This window comes from Eumetopias jubatus, unplaced genomic scaffold, assembly GCF_037043125.1.
Source record: "Eumetopias jubatus isolate StellerSeaLion01/CBP00866 unplaced genomic scaffold, mEumJub1_p1.0 scaffold_109, whole genome shotgun sequence".
Lineage (NCBI taxonomy): Eukaryota > Metazoa > Chordata > Mammalia > Carnivora > Otariidae > Eumetopias > Eumetopias jubatus.
Window position 1 is genome coordinate 537,861 of NW_028274915.1, and position 22,270 is coordinate 560,130.

Genomic DNA, 22,270 nt, shown 5'->3' on the forward strand with positions numbered 1-22,270 from the left:
AATGGTGGGAATGCTCCTGAAATCCACATCTCTAGACCTCACCCAAGGCCCAGCCTTGCTTGTGAGCAGGCCTTTCTCAAGTCTGCGTTCCTTTTTCTGCACAGCCTACTGCCTCAGCCAAGGTGTCTTCACAGGAGAAGTGCTAGCAGTATTGTTCTGGGACCTCACGCAGCCGGGTGAGACCAGTCTGCATGCCTGCTGCCAGGTCTGCCTCGTATAGGCCCTGGCCAGAGCCCGTTAAAACAGTACCGTTCACCTTTTACCACCATGTGCAAGTGAGAAATCCCAGCTGCCAGACGTGCTGTAGGCCTGGCAGCCCCTTTGAATCTCAGATGCCAATCACTGGCAGCAGGAGGGTTTCCTGCTGGACTGGAGAGCCTGCCGACAGTTGTGAGAAGCAAAAGTGCCCTCTTTCCTCTGCTCCTCCCCAGTGTTGTGCCACCAGGGGTCTTCATGTTGTCTTCCCAGACTTTCAGCTGAAAGGGTTTTATGCAAGAAGCACAAAACATTTGGGGAGCCTGGGTGGCTCATTTTGTTGAGTGTCTGACTCTTGGTTTTGGCTCACGTCATGAGATTGAGGGATCGAGGGACCTCAGGGTCATGAGATTGAGGCTCCGTGCTTGGCGGTGAGTCCACTTGAGATTCTTTCTCTGCCTCTCCCCCCACCCCCGCTCGCTCTTTCTCCTGCTCTCTCTCAAATAAATCTTAAAAAACAAAAAGAAGAAGAAGCACAAAGCATTTTTTACATGAAATTATTTTTTTCTTTAGAGAAAGAGAGATAGTGTGGGGGGGGGTGGAGGCAGAGGGGCAGAGGGAGAAGGAGAGAGAATCTTAAGCAGGCTCATGACCCTGAGATCATGACCTGAGCCAAAATCAAGAGTCAGACTCTTAAGAGACTGAGCCACCCAGGTTCCCCATACAGGAAAATACTTTCATACAACTTAATCCTGAAGACACATCATGTTTAGGAATTGGTCAAGAGGAAATCTGAATCTTCAGACCATTTCAAAATGGCTTTACATACCCCACCACCGCTTTTGTCCCCATCATTTATCTGGGGAATGGCCCCCAGAGATCATGTACTTTCTGGGGCAGCGGCACTTACTAATCAAACTACCTTACTCTCAGGTGCATACAGGGGGAGGTGAGGGAAGTGGGTTCAGGCTCGTGGTCCACTGTTGCAAACTGCAGCTGATCTGGAATGCCAAGCACAAGTTAACAGCAGCCAGACACTCCCGAGACAGATGGGGCTGTGGAGGGTCACCAGCATGGGATGGACCTCCCTCTTGCAGCTTTGGGCAGGGGTCACAAGTTGGTGCCCCTAGCATCTTGATTTCAGATGGCCCATCAGAGCATGGGCCCTTGATCGTGGGCAGCTCAGGGAAACCAGATGGCCCAGCCAGCATCCGGCTTGTTTTAATGGTTAATTTCCCTTCAGGGCTTGTGAATTCTTACACCTGTTGCAGGTCCCAGCTCTGATTGCGAGCCTGTTCCTCGATTCAGCTTGGCGCTGATCGTGCCATGCTTGAAACGGCCCTGGCAGACCACGTAGGGTCCAGCTTAGAGTCAAGTGCAGGCATTTGGGGTCTGTTGAGTCCAGGGTTCCAGATGATGGGACTTCCAGGCCATGCTGGGAGAGCTGTGCTAAGACGCAGCATCAGCCCTGCTCCAAGGAGGGCTTGAGGGGATGGTGGAGATGGGGTGCCTCGTTCTCAGGACACATTGGGAAGCCCACCCTGTTCAGACACCAGCTTGGCCCTCCATCCACAGCTTTTACCTTGCTGTGCAGTGAGCTTGAGTCTGACGAGTTCTTGTGTGAGTGGCTCGTTTTCTCTTTTTCCATTAGTTTTTTCAGTAGTCGCTAGATTGTTGTATCAAACCTGCATTTGTATTACAGAATTTACCTTAAACTTAGAAGTCTCTTTTCATTTTCCAGTTGAGTACCTTCAGGTATCTTGAAGCCCTCCTTGGAGCAGGGCTGATGCTGCGTCTTAGCACAGCTCTCACAGCATGGCCTGGAAGTCCCATCATCTGGAACCCTGGACTCAACAGACCCCAAATGCCTTCAGGTATCTTCAGATGTACGTGATGCCCGTTGTTAACGCGTAGATTATTAATGAAACGGAAAAGGAATCCTAGTCTTCCTTCAGAGGGCAGCAGGGAGACTGGAAATGCGGGCAGCGCATGGGCCAGGGCACTGTGGCTTCAGGGTCCTGAGGGCAGGCAGGCAGCAGCCCTGGCGAGGAGCATGGGGACACAGTGGGCTGGGGTTCTTTCCCTCCTAGCTGATGTGGGTCTTGTTTAAATTTCAGGCCTGTAATAAGGACAGATTTCTGAAACTTCCGTATAGCATTGTACTTGTCCAGCTTTCTGATAGCCAATTAAGAATAGATATATATATTTTAAAACAACTGAAATCCCAAGAACTCAAAGACTTCTGATAGTTTACTCTGAAAGGCTCCAGTATCATCTCCATTGGTGGATGTAACTCACCCACTAAGAATATTACTTGTGTCCACATGAATCAGTTTGAAAAATACAGGAGCATATTTAGATTATAACAAATTCAGTAGGTCACTCTACATCCACATGATCATTTGCATCCTCCCTCTGTGAACTCAGGTATGCTTCCTACCTGTGTGCTTTGGAGTTTTGTCTCCTAATGTCAGTTACACGCCGGTCACGTTAGGATGTGTGGGATCACCACACAGAAGAAATGGGAAGTCACTCGCCCTTGGGCTGTCTAGTAGGCAGTACAGTCAGAATCCTGTGTGGGTGTTGGTGGTTAAAGTCCATACAGGCAAGGAACTTTTTGGTACTATAAATTCTTTGTGATCTCCTGGTAAACATAATCATGCACCATTAAAAAAGTAAAATTTGTTATCAATACATTTTCACCTATTATAACATTATTTTAATAAAATTATATAGAGTTTTAAAAACTAAAATTTATAAATCAACAGATGTACTTTTATAAATTGCCTTAAAATAAGGTGCTTCAGTGTCATGTCCAGAGACTTACTGTTTAAGCATTTACCTGTTGCCTGTGAGTCGGGTAATCTAAACGACTTTTTTCTACTTCAGAGCTAGTTCTGGGAAAGTTGCTGTGATGTGTGAATAGTTAAAGCCTTCCCATACAATTTTATAAATATAGATCGTGGGGATGTGCTTCAGGCACATGGGAGAAATGCAGTATGTTCATAGCTTCAAGGAAGTCACCTGTTTATGGCAAATGCAGTAGCTGTTAGAAAAACATGCAAGTAAATTTAGGAATTTGCTAAATTGTTTTATAGAACTTATGCAGAATTGTGAGGACTATTTAAATCCCACTAAATTCTTGGGTACCCATGTAACTCCTGAGTACTCATACACAGTATGACAGAACTCCACGAAGTATATTTCCACCTTTAAACTTGGAATCTGGGACAGCCCCAGGCGACATGGAGCTTTTGAGCAACTCCCAAGTGCTCGACATACACCTATCATTAAGTAGTAGTCTTTTAGAACCAAGAGAAATTGCCACACCTCTGTTGAGCTTAAAAATTATTTCCCTTAGTTATCCTCCATCCTAACCTAGTGTTGGCACACAAAGTATAGGAAAACCGACCATCACTTTTGGTACATAACATATGAAAAATATTAGTTGGTGAATGAAAAATTTCCAAGTAATTTTGTCTAATTATAATGTAATGAGTTCAGATATTCTGTATTCCAGGACCTTTTTTCAGTCAGTGCTTATGTGTATGCCCAGAAGCCACAACTGGATATTCATAGTTTTGAAGGCACATTTACCAGGGTAAGTTAAATCTTGTGTTAAATACAAATATATTCATTGTGTATATAAGTTAAAAACAGCAAACCTTAAATTTGAATAAATGAGAACAGAAGCTTTGAACTGAAAAGGGAAAGCCTAGAGAATGTTTCAAGTTCTTAAATTTTCCCACATCCAGTCTCTGTGGGATATACTCAGTCCAGTGTTTTTGTTTAGCATATTTACTCTGGAGAAAGTCCTTCTCCCTGAAAATATTACGAGCCAGTAAGATGAAGTACTTTCACTAGTTCAGTGTGAGTTTGGATAGGATTTAATAGACTGTGATACCCACATTGTTTCCTGGTTTGTATTGACTGGATGGCTGTGCATCTGCTCATGTACACGTGTGTGCTTCATTGGATTCTTTGCACGATCATGGTGTTTTGCTATAGCTTGAAGTCCCTTCTCCCCAGTGACTCCCCAATCAGATTTGGAGGACTCAGTAACTTTTGATTTTAACAGCTGATATTATAAATGCTTCATAATACTTAAGGGGTTTGTGGGGGCACCTGGATGGCTCAGTCGTTAAGCGTCTGCCTTCGGCTCAGGTCACGGTCCCAGGGTCCTGGGATCGAGCCCCACATCGGGCTCCCCGCTCAGCAGGAGGCCTGCTTCTCCCTCTCCCACTCCCCCTGCTTATGTTCCCTCTCTCGCTGTGTCTCTCTCTGTCAAATAAATAAATAAAATCTTTTAAAAATATATATATAATCCTTAAGGGGTTTTAGTATATGTCTATAGTTTACTTTTAATTGCTGCAGATTTCTGTTGGTATAGTCTGCTTCGTTTCCCTCTTGTTCACGTACCAGGATTAGTGAGCAGTTGTCATCATTTGAGAAAGCACTTGCTAATGCCAGATAATGAGGAAATTATGGGGATGTAAAAATGAGGATGCCTGTGGAGGAGATAGTCATTGGCCATTGCTTTGTAACTTTATTTTTACGAGTGCTTCGGTAACAATATGTTCAAGGTGTTCATGGAAACAGATGAGGGAGACGAGGCAGTGCATAATGAGGTCTGGAGAGAATACCGAGATCTTTATGTGTTTTTGTAAAAATATTTATGAAGAAAGCATCTTCTAATTAAAGACAATTTAGCATTATTTGAGAAAAAGCCTTTCCAAAGGGCTTCCTTAGTACGATAAGAGTTATTAACTTAGGGGGCGCCTGGGTGGCTCAGTCAATTGAGTGTCTGCTTTTGGCTCAGGCCATGATCCCAGGGTCCTGGGATTGAGCCTCACATCAGGCTCCCTGCTCAGCTTCTCCTTCTGCCTCTGCCACTCCCCCTGCTTGTGCGCTCTCAAATCTTTCTTCTGTCAAAAAAATGGATAAAATTAAAAAAAAAGTTATTAACTTAGCCACTATTAATATTTTGGAATAATATTTGCTTACTTCCTTTCTGTTTCACAGATTTATATTGCTTATCACTTGGTAAGAGTTGGAAATGTCTGCTAGACAATGTGTGGAATCCCCCTGAAATCAGTGCGAGGGAGCGAGAGTTTGGCTGAACACAACCAGGCTGCAAAGCGCAGTTCACACAGTGCGTGACTGAGCATGGGACAGTGCGTGACCTGTGTGCATGGCCGAGCATGTGAGACTGTATGTGAGTGAGCGTGCAGATGTGGGGGAAGGGTAGCCAGGCTCCTTCCTGAAGGTCTTGTCAGAAGAAGGAAGAAGCCATTTAAGGATTTTCAGCTTAGAAGAGAGATTGTAATATTGGTGTATGTAAAAGAGTCCTCTAGACTTCCGGTTTGCTTGGGATGAAGGCAGTCACCTGAATTTGCTCCCGTCCCACTGTGTCCCCAAACCGTACGGGTCAGGTGCAGGGAGCTCGGGCTGCCTGTAGCTCGTGCACGCAGCACACAGGGGAGAAAGAAAACACTGTGAGCTCCAGTTTCTGTAGTGAGGAAAAGTACCCCACATGGCACAGTCACCTCCAGAGCCAGGAGAGGGCACAAGGATTTTCTCTCAGGATTTGGATCTGATGGCAGCTTTGTAGTTCTCTGTAGAGTTTTTTTTTTTTAATTTTTTATTGTTATGTTAATCACCATACATTACATCATTAGTTTTTGATGTAGTGTTCCATGATTCATTGTTTGTGCATAACACCCAGTGCTCCACGCAGAACGTGCCCTCTTTAGTACCCACCACCAGGCTAACCCATCCCCGCACCCCCCTCCCCTCTAGAACCCTCAGTTTGTTTTTCAGAGTCCATCGTCTCTCATGGTTTGTCTCCCCCTCCAACTTACTCCCCTTCATTCTTCCCCTCCTGCTATCTTCTTCTTTTTTTTTTCTTAACATATATTGCATTATTTATTTCAGAAGTACAGATCTGTGATTCAACAGTCTTGCACAATTCACAGCGCTCACCGTAGCACATACCCTCCCCAATTATCACCCAGCCACCCCATCCCTCCCACCCCCCACCACTCCAGCAACCCTCAGTTTGTTTCCTGAGATTAAGAATTCCTCATGTCAGTGAGATCATATGATACATGTCTTTCTCTGATTAACTTATAAGTTTCTTTTCTTTTTTTTTTTTTGAAGATTTTATTTATTTATTTGAGAGAGAGAGAATGAGAGATAGAGAGCACGAGAGGGAAGAGGTCCGAGGGAGAAGCAGACTCCCTGCTGAGCAGGGAGCCCGACGCGGGACTTGATCCCAGGCCTCCAGGATCATGACCTGAGCCGAAGGCAGTCGCTTAACCAACTGAGCCACCCAGGCACCCTCTCTGATTGCCTTAGTTCACTCAGCATAACACCCTCCAGTTCCATCCACGTCATTGCAAATGGCAAGATCTCATTCCTTTTGATGGCGGCATAATATTCCATTGTGTATATATACCACATCTTCTTTATCCATTCATCTGTCGATGGACGTCTTGGCTCTTTCCACAGTTTGGCTATTGTGGACATTGCTGCTATAAACATTGGGGTGCACGTACCCCTTCGGATCCCTACATTTGTATCTTTGTGGTAAATACCCAGTAGTTCTCTGTAGAGTTTTGTACACCTTTTGTTTGATTTATTTTTAGGTAGTTAGATTTTGTTGATGCTGTTTCATTTGTTACCTTCTTAAAATTTCATTTTCTATTTATTGCCATATAAAAATATAGTTGCAGTGAAGCCTTTTATTCCCAAATTGGTTTCCCATTAAAAATATTAAATGCATACTTTGCATTTTAATTACAGATCCCAGTCAGATGTTGAGCACTGTCGTCTCAAGAATTTACCCTGTCTTGGGGCGCCTGGGGGGCTCAGTCAGTCAAGCGACCGCCTCTTGATTTTGGCTCAGGTCATGATCTCAGGTTGTCCCGTTTAACACTCTCTCTCTCTGCCCCACCCCTCTAAGAAAAATTATTTACCCTGTTTGGCCAGCTGATAGTTTTTTAAATGAGAAACTTGGTGACTTGTAGCACAAGACTTCACTGCTGTTGGTCAGGTGCTGAGGCCGCCTCAGGGCCCTGGGGAAGCTATTTCCTGTCTGTGTGAGGGAGGCAGATGGTGGGTCCCTGATGTGTAGGTGCAGAGGCTCACAGAAACACTGGAAAAGAAAGCACAGTGACTTGTCAGTTTGGGCTGCTGATGTGCAAGACCATAGTGCAGGATGACCCTGAACACGTCGGCCCCGCCCTTTTTATTCCAACTCCATACACTCCCATGTGTGTTCGGAGCGATGGGGTGTCGCTTTGAAGATGCTTGCCAAAGTCCAGATCTTACTCTTCACTCATGGAATCGGCCAGGCCAGAGCCAGCTCCGTAGTAGTTGTGGGCGCAGCCTGCCCCTGACCGTCCTGACCGGTCCTGAGTCACTCTTCTGCCCCTACCCCACTCACGAGCTCTGTGTGGACAGGCTGTGAAATTCACTTCTGCCTTCTTCCTCCGCTGTTGAGATGGTGATCTGTGTGACCAGTGGCTGAGGGGCCAGGAGCCGACATGACCTCCTGTTGGAGAAAGCTGTTCCAATGATTGGATTTCAAAAGGGGGAAAGATCTGCAGCCTCCAAGTCAGCTATTCTGTAACAGTGTTTTTGCTTGGATTTGAAAGAAATGAGACCAAATGAAAAGTAGATGCTTCATCATGACATGAGAACAAGAATGATGATGGTTGGCTGCCGTGAGCGGTTCTCCTGTTCCAGCTGTGGGCCAGACTGCAGAGGTTCCAGGGCCGCACCCCAGGCCGGCAGCCTGAGTCGTTCATGCAGAGGGCTCACCGTGGAGAGGGTGCCTTTCAGCCAGAGACCCCAGTGGGCCCAGATGTATCTCGCCTTGAAAGAGCTTCCAAGGGCCACACTGGGCGGTGCGTGGGGCCAGCTGCCTGGCGGTGCTGAGTTGGCCTGGCTGAGAGGCGAGGCTCTGCCCGCGTGCCCGCCAGTACTCCGTGTGTCTCCTGCCCACAGTCCGTCACTAGTTGTGCATCTAGAGAGGAAACAAAGATGGTGAATTTGCACACAGGCCAGATGACATCGTGGCACTTCACGCAGACGTTGTGCACGCAGCCCTGTGCACGTGGACCATTCTCGTGGAGTGGGGCCCCAGGATGAAGCGTGAGCCCCTGAGCTCTGGGAAGACACGTGAGCTAAAGCCTGCCTGAGGCCTGTTGTCGTCGTGACAGGCAGGTGGGAAGATGGGCTGTGCCGCCGTGGATTATAGGTACTTAACAATAGTCTGGGAAGAATTAATTCATTTAAATTCTAGTCATTATGGTGCCATTTCCTACCATCATGTCATACTTATTTTGAAAGGAAATTGAAGAAAAATTAGCTTACCTGCGGTGGATCATTGTTTAAGGGAAATCTGATGACCAACACTCACTTCAGGCAATTCACAGCAGCTTCTTCTATAGTTTAAAATGCTCTTCATGTAAGTTATAGGATTATCCTTTGGGAGGAATATGTGTCTCACCTTGCTGTTTTCTTGAGAGCATTGTTTTGTAAGGACAGTTAATCATCAGTCAAGTATCAAGGCTCTGAGAGATGCTGAAGGACACAGAGGAGTGTAGAGTGCATCTCTGGGAGTCCTTCAGGACTGCATTTCCACGTGCCCCCACCCTGGCTCTTTGAGGACACCTTCCTGCCCGACCCAGAACCTCAGGGCTCCACACACACCGCCCCGTCCCTGCTTGGAACTCAGTAGAACCCACTTAGAGTGTGGGAAGGAAGGCTTGAGGTAGAACAGGCAGGTACCGTGGGGTTATTTGTCCTTTGATGACTTTGCTGGATAAAAGACTTGCCTTTGTTGACTGTTTACTTTCTTGGTCGTTGGTTTTGGTCAGTCGTTTGATTTAGTCTGTTCTGCTTTCCCCAAAGTAGTTGGTGCCATGTCAGCAAGTTTTACCACATTTAGATAAAAACAGTGGAGAAAAACATTTTGATAAGCAAAATTTGACCAGTCTTTATTTTATAGACCTTGTGGAAGTATGTGTAGTTAAAGGGAAGTGCTACCAGAGATCTGATTATGGGGATGAGTAGTCCCAGGGAGCATCCACAGCTGGGCTGTGTCTGGCCCAGGAGGCCAGACTGGAGGAGGAGACCGAAGCTCCCGGGAGGTCAGCCACAAGTGCTGACCTCTGATGGAGTTAGGAAGATCCACCAACGGGAATCACGCAGCAGCACTTGGGGAAGGCCGTTGGGTGGGAAATGGCTAAGGTCATAAGAGGTCTGAAAATAATCAGACCAGAAATGAAAACTCTTTTATGTTAATTATTAGTGTGGAATTACTCTTGTCAAAGTAAATCAGTTACTTATGCATTTATGTTTTGTTTGCCTGGAGCACTTTTGCCTGCGTCTTTTTTCATGTAGAATGTAGCCTGACGGACTCCAGTATTGAACTAGCTCACGGTGGGTCCATCCCCCAGTCAAAATGCACAGCCTCTCGGAAATCATACTGCCCCTTGTCTCCTCACATCTGGCCTGGGTGTTCTGTCATATTTTTGAGCACCAAGGCTTGATAGACGACGATCTCTGAGATTCTGAGACTCTTCTCAGATCGCCAGGGAGCCGCAACCCCGTACCCTCTTTGTGATCCGTGGCGTGTGTTCTCCAGGAGCAGCCGAGGTGCCGAGGAGCTTTCAGTGCAGATCCACTCGGCCATGGCTGTTCCCGGCTTCAGCCATAAACAGCTCTCATCCAGAGTGAGAACCTGTTGAGTGAACCTGATTTCTTACGTAGGATACCAAAAGCACAAACAATAAAAGAAAAACTAATGTAGCTCCCCATTCATATCTCTCAGGTCACCTCCTCACCTGGTGTCCACCCAGCACCAGGCCTCCTGGTACTTATCAAATCTTTAAAAATATCGGTGGAATGAATAAATAAACAGATGAAGGGATGTAGGGAATCTGAGAATGGGGACTGTTTGCCAGGTTTCTCAAAAGCCCTGAACTCTATGTTCAGGTCTGCATGGGGTCAGTCATGGGCTAGATGTTGCTGGAACCACAGTGTATGGAGACCAAGGACAGAGCCCCTGCTCCTCAAGAGTCCCAGAGCAGGTAGAGCACTGGTCCCCGTAGCCTGAGGTCAACCTAGACAGCAGAGTACGCTGGGAAATGGGGTCCGGGGGAAAACGATCAAGAAAGAATTCTTGAGATGTGTTTAGCTCAAAAAGGGTAGTTTTATTAAAGCACGGGGGTAGGACCCGAGGGTAGAAAGAGCTGCACTGGGGTCATGAGGAGACACTGATCCTATACTTTCAAGTTAGGGGGTGTAATGGATACTGCTAAGTCTCCAAGGAATTTGGAAGCAAGGTTTCCAGGACCCCGAGGGGCTAGCTGCGGTTAGGAAAACGTCACTTACTCCTGCCCAGTAAAACCTTAGTCGTGAGACCCTCCAGAGGTGTATCAACGGTCATATGCTTGGGGGATGATGGCTAACACATATTGTGGGGGCGCAGAGATAAAGGAAGTTTCCAAGGGGATTTTTACAGGATCCTGGAGGTCAGGCTAATGTCAAACTAAGGCTGTCTTCTGCCTCCAGCAAGTGTGAACATTGGGGCAGTTAAACTCCCAGGGGAAGGTCACGCTGCCTGTCTCAAGGACTTGTCGATGGGCTGTGAACTGTAAGGAAGTTTGATTTTTCTTTTCTCTATTTCTTTTGCCTTTGTGTTCCACAGCAAGTACCAGAGGCCTGAGGGACAGCCCGTGGGGGGACACGTGCGTCGTTGCCTTGACAGGAGCGCCGGATCCGCAGGTGTCTACATGGGTCACAACTTACTAAGCTGCACGCTTCGTGTGTGGTTTATTGTATCAATGCTGTGAAAGAATTTTTCAAGGAAAAAAGGAACAAACTATGATAAAGGAGGCTGAGAGCAGAACCAGGAAGGACGGGCTGCTGCTGAAGAGACCTGGATCCCAGGCTCCGGTCTGGCCCTTCCTGCCTTATGACCCGGGAGGGCGACCCTGATCTCCCTAAGCCAGTTTTGCACCAGTGAAATGAGAAGCACACTCACCACCCGGCTTTCCTGAAGGTCAGTGACAGGAGCAGAGCCCGGGCTGACAGTAAGCAGGGACGACTCGGGAGTGATTTGGGGGACAGCGAGCCTGAGCACACATCCCACAACAGCTCTTTCCAGAGACTCCAGGCCGCGGCCTCCTCCCCCAACCTCGGTGACGCCTCTGTTCTACCTTAACCCCCCAAACACTTGCCTGCCCTAGGACGCAGGTGCACACAGTCTGGAAGTTAGCGCACCGCGAGCCCCGGGGCCCCTGCGCCTGGGCCACAGGAGGGCTGTCCCCACCTGAGCCCGCGTTCTCCCGTGTTCTGCGCCCAGGGTTGAGTCCTGGGGGCGGCCCCCACTGCGCCCGCTCGCCGGCTCCCCACCCCAGCCCAGGCCGCACAGCCCTTCGCCCAGCCCCGAGCACCCCAGTGCAGAGAGAGCCCGAAGCGGGTGCACAGGGGGCGTTGGCAGGACCGGGGAACTCTGCGGGACCAGGACCGCTGACCCCAGGGGCGCCCGCGGCTTCCCGGTCTCCCGGCTCCCAGCACACCGGTCCCAGGAAGCTCCGGACCTCCCGTTGCACCCTGCGGATGGGGGCGCCCCCTGCAGGCCCTCGGGCGCGCTGTTCGTCGTCCCTGCCGCGGCCCCTCCTGCCAGGGGACCCGGGGACCGCCCCTCAGCGGCCTGACTCTGGGGCAGTTCAGCCATGGCCCCGGGTCCCGCGGAGACCTCCTCGCCTACTCTTGGCGCTGCCTGCACCCCAGCCCCTCCGCGACCTTGCGACCTTGCGCCGCGGCTTCCCGGGGTCGGACTGGGACGGCTCCGGGGGACCCGACTCCCCAACGCCCGATGGAGCGAGGGGAGCGAGAACCAGGGTCCGGAGAGGAAATCTCTGGAGGCCTGAGGACCCCGCCGGGTGGAGAGACGGGGTTTCCGGGACCTGCCCGTGAGCACCAGCCTGGGTCCCCAGTCCCGCTCCCCAAGCCGGGTCCCCTGCTCGGCCAGCCCAACGTCCGGACGGAACCCGGGCCCGGACAGAGCCGCGGCCCCGCCCGGAGCAGCAGGAGGCCCTGGCAGCCTGGCCACCCCGCCCAAGGTGGAGCACCTCATTCACCGCCTTGGCCCCGGGGCCCCTTCGCCCCCTGCTGGAAGCTGGCTGAGCGCTCCTTGGTGCCACCAGGGCTGTGCCCTAGGATGGCTGGGCCGCCACACTGTGTCCCCGCCAGGGGGGCTGGAAGGGACATTCTGAGGGCCGGCGGGATGCCCGCGATAGCCCCCTCCTCTCCAGCTAGTACATGGCCGGCCACGTTGCAGAGGTTTCTTTCTAGTCAGCAGGGCACCTGCCATAGGTGCTAGGGTGCTCCTCCTTCCACGGGTGAGGAAGCTGAGACTCAGGGAGGGAAGCACCCCTGAGGGTGGACTCACCTGCCCTCCTGCCTCGCTCAGTCCTGGAATTCCTATTCCTTACTCCCCCCCCCACTCAGTTCACCCAGGTTCTTTCCGCTCAGAATGTCACCTCCCCTCCGCTCCATCAGGGAGCAGTGTCCCCCAGAAGCCCAGTATCCTCGGCTCGATGCTCCTCTTGCTCACTCTTAGGGTCCTCCATCAGCCCCTCACCCCTTCCCGTCTCCAGGCAGATGATGACATTTCCCCTGGCTTTGGCCCCGCTGACCTCAGGGTGGCACATCACTAAAGCGCTCAGATTCTGTAGAGACACCTGCACACAGCCTCAGCTGATCTGCGCTGTGTCCTCAGCCCCACCCCACCTTCCCAGGCTCCGAGGTTAGAAGGGGAAATACAAATGCAGCCCTCCAGCGGGGGCTCACGAGGGAAGCTGGGACACCAACATGACTCAGACACAGTGGGACAGGGTCGCTGGTCATCTGGAGGGTGTGGTGGCAAGCAGAAGCTGAGGACACTGTGCTCCAAGACGGATGGCCGCCTTGCACACACCAGCCCAGGCTCGAGAAGACTGCTGAAGAGCTCGCTCAGCGTGGACACATCAGAGGGAATTAAAGGACATTCCGCACCCGTGTCTCCGACGAGGATTTAAGAAGAGTCCACTACAATGAGGGATCCTAGACGAGACGCTAAAATATCTGGACGACACCCAATTGTGATCCCAGACCTGGAAACAAAGACCCCAAAGTCTCATTGCACGAGGAATAAACAATGGAGTTTTCATCAGAATTGTGCTGAGCTGAACAGCGGTGCCCAGTGGCTGCCGGAGGAGGCCACAGGAGTGCCGCTCCCGTCCACCCGAAGGCTCACGAGCCAGGGCTGGTTCTTCTGAGGCTGGGATGGAGACTGCCGCTTCCTCTGCCCCAGCACCTGGGGGTTTGCTGGTGGCCATGGGTGCTCCTCGAGGGCTGGTGCGTCCCCCAAAACTGCCCCCATCTCTGCAGGCCATCCTCCCTGTGTGCCCGTCTGGCCCTTCCTGAGCAGGTGAGAGATCCCAGAACACAACACACAAGATCGGGGAAGAGTGTCTGGAGAGAGTGCAAAACGACGGCAGGTCTGACTCACGCCGGGTGGAACAGGAGGGGTCAGGGAGGGCTTCTCGGAGGAAGGGACATTCGGAAGAGAGCTGAAGCACAGAGGTAGTTAGGGAAGTTGGGTGGGCTTCCGCGGAAGAGGAGACCACTTGTGAAAAACCCCAGAGTGGTGGAAGCGGAGGGAAGGGTGAGGGGGGGGAGAGCACAGGCCGTGGAGGGAGGTTCAGTCTGAGGACAGGGAGCCCCGGGCAGGCTCGGGGGCTGAGCTTGGAGCCCAGGACCCCCAAACGGAGATGCCACGTGAGGGGCTGGAGTTCAGAGGACAGAGAGATGTGGGAGCCGGACACGTGGAGTCACCAGTATGTAGTTGGCGATGCAATTCGCCGGTGCGGTTAGGGCCACCCAAGGAGAACACAGTAGAACGGCATCAGTCAGCTACTGCCACGTAAGGACCACCCACAGGATCTCTGTGCTATGAACCGACACGAATGTACTTAGCTTTCCCGTCTGGGCAGCATGGGGTCAGGTGGTGCAGGCTGGCCCTACTGGGCGGCGGGGGTCTCCGCAGCTTGCGCCCGCCTTGGGGGGTGGCTGTCCGTGACTGGTTCGCGCCGGCTCTGCTGCCATTGTCCCCCCTCCCACCGAGGGCGGCCACGTCCTGCTCGTCTCACGGCCACGCCGAGGCCACAGCAGGCGAGGCCACAGCAGGCTGGGAGGAAGGGCTCAGCATAGGACTGCATTTCTGCCTCAGCGGCTAAGTGAAGCATGTCGAGGGGCCAAACCCCAAGTGCAGAAGGGCCTGCACAGGGTCTGTCGAGGGTCACAGCCCTGGGCACGCGCAGGAGCCCAGGGTGAACCCAGCTCTGTGTCCTCACACAAGGGCTGCACCCAGGCCTTGCGTGGGCTGTGGGTGGGGTGGGGTGGGAGGGTGTCACTGTATAGATGGGGCATGGGGGGGGGGTCAGCATTGAACAGCTGGGGGAGGGGCCCTCGCGGGTGGGGCTCTTGTCTGAGGAGGAAGTTGGGTGAGGGGACCCCGGCCATGGTGACCTCACTTCCCTGACAACAGAGCCCATCAGAATTTGGAACCCAGGTAACCAGGAACCCACATTCCAGAGACAGCCCCCGGCCCAGCTCATTACATTGCAGATAGTGAAACTAAGATGTTCGCGTGCTGTGTTCCCAGATCCGGAGGTTGCCGACGGAAGAAAGCGCGCCCAGCAAATGCTGTCTCAAGATGTCCTTTCAGGACTCCCCACCGCCTCTGGCCGTTTGGTCGGAAAGACCACAAGGTGACACCAGGAGCCCCAGAGCCGGCCACCCAGCCCCACAGGGTCTAATCCACCTGTGCAGCCCCAGGTCCCCACCCGTGTGTGTGTGTGTGTGTGTGTGTGTGTGTGTGTGTGTGTGTGTGAAGAGGGGTCATGTAGGGTGGGCCAACCCCATTCAAGAGCAGGCTGATGAGGGGTCAGATACCCAGTGGGCAGGTCTTGTTCAAAGTCAAGGGTGGCTGGGTGGGACGGGGTGTGTGCGGATGCGAGCTTCTGCCCTGGGTTTATCCCAATTGCCCTGGAGCGGGGGTCACTGTACCGCGTGCAGGGCTGGGCACGCACAGGTGTGTCTGATCTGGGAGCAGGAGGGGGACAGGGCAGGGGGACAGGGAGGCTGGCTGGGCAGGGCTGTGATGCCTCTGGGCCGGCTACCCGTCCCTGTCATTGCAGACCACGGATGAAATCGGGAGGAGGCTGGCGGACAGCCGTGACGTTTCCGCGACCTGGGGCGTGACCCCACAGGGGTCCCCAGGAGCAGGTGCTGGGGATTGCGGGGGAAGGCCTCCGACACCACCCAGACCACTGTCCCTGGTGGTCATTGAGTGGATTGTGCTCCAGGAATGGAGCCCATGGAGACCGAGCTCGAGGCTGAGAAGCCTGGGGCGGGGTGCCTGTGGGTGTGTGGGGACGGGTCGGGGCCGGCCCCACAGGGAGGAGCCCCGAGAGGCTGGTGTGGGGCCAGGAGCAAAGACTGTGTGCAGAGCACCCAGCGGGTGGACTGCAGTCGGGGAGACGTCCCGGGGAGGGCTCCTTCCTGGCTGCGGCTTCTCTGGGAGGCTCTGGGCTGGGCTCTGTCTTGCAAATACCCACGGAGAGCAGGCACGGGGGTGAGCTTTTCTCCTCTCACAGACGTTTCACGACCTAAGGAGCTAGAGCCGGCTCCAACTCCATCAGCAGCTCTCCAGGGAGGGGTGGTGCCTGCAGAGACTTCAGCAGGAGCCCAGGAGCCGGCAGTTGACCCGGCACCTGCCCACGGAGAGCCTGACGCCGACCAGGAAGGGCCTGCTCGACAACCTGTGCCCGGAGAGCCTGCCCCTGTTCCTGCCACTGTTCCTGCCGGAGCCAGGGCCCCTGTGCCTGCCCCGAACTGTGGCCCTGCTCCTTCCCCAGACCCCGCTCCTGCCCTGGATCCTGACCCATCCCTACCCCTGCCAGTGCCCCTGTCCCTGCCCCTGACCCAGATACTGCCTTGGTTCCTCTATGTGCCATTGCTGCAGACCCTGTCCCTCCCCTTGCACCTGCCCCTTCCCCTTCCCCTGCTTGTGCTCCTGTTCTGGCCCCTGACCCAAATCCTGCCCCTTCCCCTGCCCATGCCTGTGTCCCTGTTTTCGCCTCTGACCCAAATCTTGCCCCCACTCATGTCCCTGCCCCTGCCCGTGCCCCTGCTAGAGCCGATGGCCCTTCCCTTGCCCCTACTCGTGCCCCTGCAGCTGCCACTTCCCCAGCACCTGCCTGTGCACCTGTTCTTGCCCCTGCTCCGGATCCTGACCCAGCCCCTGGCCTGGAGCCTGCCCCTTCCCTTGCCCCGGTCTGTGCTCCGATTCTTGCCCCTGACCCGGGTTCTGTCCCTGCCCCTGCCCCTTCCCCGACGTGTGCACCTGTTCTTGCCCCTGACCCAGCTCCTGCGCTGGATCCTGCCCCTTCCCCTGCCCTTGGCTCTATTCCTGTTCTTGCCCCTGTCCCGGCTTCTGCCCCTGCACCTGCCCCTTCCCCGACGTGTGCACCTGTTCTTGCCCCTGACCCAGCTCCTGCCCTGGATCCTGCCCCTTCCCCTGCCCCTGCCTGTATTCCTGTTCTTGCCCCTGTCCCGGCTTCTGCCCCTGCAACTGTCCATTCCCCTGCCCCTCCCTCTGCTCTGGTGCTTGCCTCTGACCCAGCTCCTTCCCCTTTCCCTACCCGTTTCCCTGCCCCTGCATGTGCACCCATTCCTGCCCATGACCCACCTCCTGCCCCTGCACCTGTCCGTTCCTCTACCTGTGTCCCTGTCCGTGCCCCTGCCAGAGCCTATGCCCATTCCCCTGCCTGTGTCCCCGTTCCTGCCCCTGCCCCGGCCAGAGCCAATGCCCTTTCCCCTGCCTGTGTCCCCGTTCCTGCCCCTGTCCCTGCCAGAGCCAATGCCCTTTCCCCTACCTGGGTCCCTGTCCCTGTCCCTGCCCCTGCAAGAGCCTATGCCCCTTCCCCTGCCTGGGTCCCTGTTCCTGCCCCTGCCCCTGCCAGAGCCGATGCCCTTTCCCCTGCTTTCCAGCACCGCGGGCCCTTCCCTTGGCCCTGCCTGTGCTCCTGTACTAGCCCATGACCCAGCTCCTACCGTGGATCCGGCCCCTGTCCCTGCTCTTGCATCTGGCCCTGCTCTTGCATCTGACCCTGCCCCTCCTCCTGTTCCTGCAGGGCTCCCAGAACCACAGCCAGAGCCCACATCCTCGTGGGGAGAGCCCCTTGTACAATTCCCCTTATTTCCATCACCCGACCCTGATGCCCCGCCAGATTGTTTCATCCCCTCCCCCTGTGTTCTTTCTCTCTGGTACATATTAACTGTTATATTATCTTTCCTTATCCTCTACGCTGTTTATTATTTATTTTAAATAAAATTAATTGTTTTCTGTTGGACAAGTCTGCAGCATTAATTATATTCCCAATGCTGTCCCACCGCACCACAGAACATTGCTGCACAATATCTGCTTCCGCAAAGGACACCCTGAGCCAGAAGGCCTCCCTGCCCATTCCTCCCCGAGCCCAGCCCCTGGCGACCCATAAGCTGCTTTCTCTCTCTGTTCCTTTCCTGGGTGTTTCCTGTACGTGGAATCACGCAATAGGGGCCTTTGTGTCTGCCCCCCTATTTTCAAAGGGAACTCGTTTCCTTCTGTGTTTATTGGACACAGAATTTCCCTTATTCTATATTGAAATGCCTGGGGCGGCTTACAGATCAGACGTAATCAGAGAGGCCACTTTAGGAGTTATGGGCACAATCTTGGGGCTGAGACCCCTGTTCCTGCTGGGACACCTCAGCCTGACCCCAGACAGGACAGGGCTGGTTCCTCCTGTGGCCCACACAGAACCCAGGGAAATGCAGAAAGCTGGAAGACACACCCCAAAAGGCAATGCATTGCTCACAACCCAAGGCCAGAGAAAGGTTTCAGCGGACTCTGGTCCAAACCATGCTCCAAGTCACTGGGTTCCACAGGGAGAGACCACACGCATGCAAGTCCAAGTGGGGACAGGCACGGGGGGAATCAGAGAAGCGGAGCTACCAGGTAAGGACTCTGGGAAAACAAAAAACCCTATGGAGGCAGCGCTGGTCACCCTCAGACCGGCAGGTGTCTGGTCTGGGGACCAGCAGCCCTGGGGAGAACGTGAGGAAGCGGAGGTCCCCTGGAGGAAAGGGTGACGGCACCCCTGTCTGGGAGGACGGTGCGCAGCACCCATCCCAGCCTGCAGGTGCACCCATCACCTACTGTGGGCAGCTCAATCCCAGCTTGTTGAAGGGAAGACCCGTGTCCATAATCCCCTATTTGCAACAGAATCCATAAAGGGGAGTTTGTGGGTCAACACGTATACAGTGTTTAAGGTACAAGTCTCGAATTCCAACATCCATGGTCTGCTTGTCCACCTTGAGCCTTGTTTGGGAAGCAGGGGTGGGGACGCCCGGGGCTGTGACCTGTGGGAGGGGTGGGGAGGGCGAGCTCTGAATGGAGTGACCAAAGCACACGGGGTGACCTGCCCAGGAGGGACCCTCTCGGTCCCCAGCCCTTCTCCTGACCTCGTGCACGATGGCGAGGGTGTGATGATGAAGGTGCTGGCCCTTGGCTGGCGAGTTCCGTAGCTGGTGTCGGAGCTGCTCAGGCTGCACACCGGGCTCTGATCCCAGAGCTGGCGCGAGAGCTGAAGCTGCAGCTGCCCCAGTCTCGGGAGCTGCGGCTCGCATCGCTGTTGGACCTGCCTCGAGCTCTGGGGCAGGTGCTAGAGCTGAATCCCCCTCCAGAGATGATCTAGATCCGGTTCCGCACTTGGATAAGGCTCTTGAACCCACGAACGGCTTTCCTCCCCTGCCCATTTCATGGATGACAAAACTCGGGGCGGTGACGGGACCGGCTACATGGGGGTAATGGCTACGGGGGGATTCAGCCCAAGGATCCTGCATGCCCTTCACCTCGTGCCCCATACAGGTCGGTCCTGAGGTGCCCGACAGGGGCAAGGGCCTGAACCGCTGCTCCCGGCACCTGATCCCACCTGATCAGAGACACTCCCCTGGGTCGTGAAGTCCTCGTTTGACCTCTACTCCGGCCAGCCCCACGCGAGCAGGGACCGTGCGTCCTCACTGCTTGGGCACCATCTCCAGATGGCGGACTGGCCACTGCAGCGGGGTTGGTGACCACCATACCGTCGACGTGGATGCAGGAGCAGCTACAGGCCCAAAGCCCGCTCCGCAGCTCGAGGCATTTGATCTTCTGTTGCGGTGCCACTGCTGGGAGCTTGGGAGCCCGGGAGCTGGAGCCAAGTGCGCCCCAGTGTGAGTAAGCCCGCTGGAACTACGGCTCCATCACCAACTCCAGAGCTAGAGCCACTGCAAAATCCGAGCTGGCCCAGCTCCACAGTCAGCTGCGGGTGTTCCCCGGACACGGAGCAGGCGCTCGCTCCCCCTGCAGAGCTAGAGCCAGTGGGCTCCGCGCAGCAAGCCCCAACCCAGGACCCGCTGGGTTCCCTCTTCCCTCACAGACTTCTGCAGTTCCTCTGTGATTCCCCAGCGCTGGGACAGAGCAGACACTGCACCCACACCACCCCCTCCTTGGGTTTCCAGTTCAACAGGAGGGACCACAGACAGATAGAGGCGTGGGGCACGCTCCCCTGAGGAAGGCAGGGGTGCTCACACCCGTGATGGAGGGCTCCCTCTCATGCAGATTGACGGCCCCCCGCACCTGCTGGCCACACCTGCCCCTGCCTGGATGTCCAGTGTGGGTGGGCTGGGGGGGCCTGACCTCTGGATGGAGCATCCCCAAGGCTGCCCCAGGGGGTGTGTGGAAGGGCAGGCCCGGCCACTGACTTTGTTTCTTGCCCACCTACCTCCAGGGCCATCTCCTCCGTTCTGGGCACATGGCTGGACTAGACTCGGAGGACTTCTGTCAGCCAAAGACGTTCCCTGCCTCAAGCAGCTGGTGGCCCATGTGCAGCTCAACATGCCCTGTTCCGACCTGGAGCGCCATGCCCACCTTCTGCTGACCCGGCTGGAGCACACAGAACCCACAGTGGCCGAGCCCGAGGGTGAGAACACCGGGGCTGGGTGCCTGAGTGTGTGGGGGGAAGGGTCAGGGCTGGTCCCACAGAGAGGAACCCCGGAGGCTGGTGTGGGGCCTGGAGGAAAGACTGGGCTCCGAGCGTCCAGTGGGTGGACTGCAGTCCGGGAGACGTCCCAGGGAGGTCTCCTTCCTTCCTGGGGCATCTCTGGGAGACTCTGGGCTGTGCACGCACAGGTGTGTGTCTGATCTGGGAGCAGCAGGGGGGCTGGGCAGGGGGACAGTGAGGACATCGGGCAGGGCTGTGATGCCTCCGAGCTGAGTGACAGTTCCTGTGTTTCCAGAGCCCCATGGAAGCTGGCTTGGATTCTGCCCCTGCACCTGGTTCCTCACACGAGTTAGGGACAGAGGTGGAGCCTGGCTCTAGCTCCTGAGATGGTGGAGCAGCTGAGAGAGGAGAAGAAAAGCTCAACCCATGGCTCCTCTCCATGGGCCTTTGCAAGACAGAGCCCAGCCCAGGGCCTCCCAGAGAAGCCGCAGCCAGGGAGGAGCCCTCTCTGGGGCGTCTCCCCGCCTGCCATCCACCCGCTGGGCCCTCTGAGCCCAGTCTTTTCTCCTGGCCCCTCACCAGCCTCTGGGGCTCCTCCCTGTGGGGCCAGCCCTGATCCGTCCCCACACATCCACAGGCACCCAGCCCCAAGCTTCTCAGCCTCGGGCTCGGTCTCCTTAGGCTCCGGCTCCTGGAGCACAATCCAGTCAATGACCACCAGGGACAGTGGTCTGGGTGGTTTCGGAGGCCTTCCCCCACAATCCCCAGCCCCTGCTCCTGGGGACCCCTGTGGGGTCACGCCCCAGCTCATGGAGTAGGAGGAGGTGTCCGCCAGCCTCGTCCCCATTTCATCTGTGGCCTGCAAAGACAGGGACGGGTAGCCGGCCCAGAGGCATCACAGCCCTGCCCCGCCAACCTCCCTGTCCCCCTGCCCCGTCCCCCTGTTGCTCCCAGATGTGACACACACACCTGTGCGTGCACAGCCCTGCACGCGGGACACTGACCCATCCCCGCAGGGCCAGCGGGATAAACCCTGAGGCAGAAGCGCGCAGCCCCCCACACCCCATCCCACCCACCCAGCCTTGACCTTGAACATGACCTGTCCACTGGGTATCTGACCCCTCATCAGCCTGCTCTTGAACGGCTTGGCCAGCCCTACATGACCCCTGTTCACACACACACACGCACACACGGGGAGGGGACCTGGGGCTGCATACATCGATTAGACCCTGTGGGGCTGGGTGGCTGGCTCTGGGCCTCCTGGTGTCTCCTTTCGGTCTTTCCAGCCAAATGGACAGAGACGTCGGGGAGCCCTGACATGACATCCCCAGCGAGGGAGTGTTTGCACAGTTTGCTTTCCTCAGCCTGTAGCCTCCGGTCTTTGGGATGCAACATGCAAACATGTTTTTGGTTCGAGGATCTCCAACGAAATGAGCTGGGCGGGGGACTGTTTCTGGAATGTGGGTTCCCGTGGCAGTACTTTGTGCATCACGGGGACCCCTTGGCATTCAGCCCGGCAAGTTACCCCTCCCCACGCCATGGCCGCGCGCATGATTCCAAGAGTTCGCATAGGAGCTTGCCTGTCACAGGGCTGTGACATGGCTCCGCTGTGGCTTTGAACCCAGGTCAATCTGACCCAAGCCTGAGCTCATGCAGGAGCCTAAGGAAGTAGCCTTGAATGGTACAGCTGAAAGTGACGGAAGGTTAACTTTTACTGAATCTAAATATTAACTGTTAAATGTAAAAATCATAAAACCTGTAACAGAAAAGGGTGAAGGGTGGGGACTCCTGGGTGGCTCAGTCGGTTAAAGCGTCTGCCTTCGGCTCAGGTCAGGACCTCAGGGTCGTGGGATCGAGTCCTGGTGCGGGCTCCCTGCTCAGCGGGGGGATCTCTTTCTCTCTCTCCCTCTGCTGCACCCCCTGCTTCT

At 54.7% G+C, this 22,270-nt stretch overlaps 1 long non-coding RNA gene across 1 annotated transcript; it reads left to right on the plus strand.

Annotated features, from left to right (window-relative positions):
• The first annotated feature begins 1,939 nt into the window (after nt 1-1,939).
• LOC148161621 (uncharacterized) lies at nt 1,940-12,679 on the plus strand. Its single transcript, XR_015767456.1, has 3 exons — nt 1,940-2,069; nt 3,716-3,796; nt 10,916-12,679. It is a non-coding gene; the product is annotated as an uncharacterized LOC148161621 (long non-coding RNA).
• Nucleotides 12,680-22,270: the final 9,591 nt, after the last annotated feature.